The sequence below is a fragment of the Triticum dicoccoides genome, chromosome 3B (genome assembly GCF_002162155.2).
Source record: "Triticum dicoccoides isolate Atlit2015 ecotype Zavitan chromosome 3B, WEW_v2.0, whole genome shotgun sequence".
Classification (NCBI taxonomy): domain Eukaryota; kingdom Viridiplantae; phylum Streptophyta; class Magnoliopsida; order Poales; family Poaceae; genus Triticum; species Triticum dicoccoides.
Genome location: NC_041385.1, coordinates 27,379,113 through 27,379,902, shown reverse-complemented (window position 1 = coordinate 27,379,902; position 790 = coordinate 27,379,113).

Sequence of the window (790 nt, the reverse complement as noted above, 5' to 3'; positions counted from 1 at the left end):
TGCAACCAATTCGTACCAGATCTATAATGGTTTACACACTGTTGACTCAAAGAAAGATTTAGAAGGAGAGCGGCTAGATCTAACCAGTGATTGCTGGACTCCAAAGTTGCTTGCGGTTGGAGAACTTGCAGTACACTTTTACGTCCACCAGTAAGAACTGGGTTCCATCCATTGTTCTCATGGATGGCATTCGGTTGTTGGAACGCAGAAGGCAATGATCGCCGGATTCCAGCCACCTACAAACCAGCAGAAAAAGAGAGTTGATTGCCTTGTCGATCTGGTTTCACACATCAGAGTCACGCGCTGGAAACAAACCTGGTCAGTCAGGGCATTGTTGGCCGGTGAGAAGACAAGCCGCTGCCAAAGAAGACTGCTGCCGAGCAAGCTCCTTCTCCACGAGGCCGATGTAGTTCCAGCCGTGCGAGTCGTCGCCGCCGCCGCATAACGCTAATGAGATGGGAGGGGAGATGGATAAGCGCAACGCATATAAAAGCGCCTAAAAAATCGGACCAATGATCTTTGTTTGTTTTAGATGGATTTTTTCACTCATTATTTTTTAACTAAAGCTAAATGGCTTTGAGCGCTAAGATTCCTATGCGCCAGTGAAACCAGCCACCTACACGTAGTAAGGAGTATGTACTCCTAAGAGTACCAACCCATTTTTCTATATATATATATATATATATATATATATATATATATATATATATAAACACTATTCTGATTATGGGATCAGAATAATATTCTGATCACAACCTGAACTGCTTGAGTAACGCGTCTGACCTTCTCT